The sequence below is a fragment of the Sinocyclocheilus grahami genome, unplaced genomic scaffold (genome assembly GCF_001515645.1).
Source record: "Sinocyclocheilus grahami isolate Dianchi unplaced genomic scaffold, SAMN03320097.WGS_v1.1 scaffold5286.1, whole genome shotgun sequence".
In the NCBI taxonomy this organism is placed as follows: Eukaryota; Metazoa; Chordata; class Actinopteri; order Cypriniformes; family Cyprinidae; genus Sinocyclocheilus; species Sinocyclocheilus grahami.
Window position 1 is genome coordinate 9,212 of NW_015510018.1, and position 262 is coordinate 9,473.

At 48.9% G+C, this 262-nt stretch overlaps 1 long non-coding RNA gene across 1 annotated transcript in view; it reads right to left on the reverse strand.

The window, feature by feature from the left end:
• Nucleotides 1-53: 53 nt before the first annotated feature.
• Nucleotides 54-262, reverse strand: part of LOC107577161 (uncharacterized) — a 23,916-nt gene continuing 23,707 nt past the window's right edge. Inside the window, exon 3 of the long non-coding RNA XR_001608169.1 lies at nt 54-131. This is a non-coding gene — a long non-coding RNA (uncharacterized lncRNA). The remainder of the gene's footprint in view (nt 132-262) is intronic.

Below are 262 nucleotides of genomic sequence, written 5' to 3' on the forward strand. Positions count from 1 at the left end.
GATTAGATTGATGATTTGAAGCTGAATGTGTTCAGATGTTTGTATGTTTTCTCACCGCACGTCTCAGTGTTGAAGTAGTACATGTATCCATCAGGACTCATGGCCTCCATCCATGCACCGCCTGACGGATCCTGCAGCACGTAAACATGGTGTTAGATCTGAACACGTGAACCTCAGACTCACAGACTCGCAGGGCAGACTCGCAGACTCAGACTCGCAGACTCACAAACTCGCAGACAGACTCACAGACTTGCAGACTCAG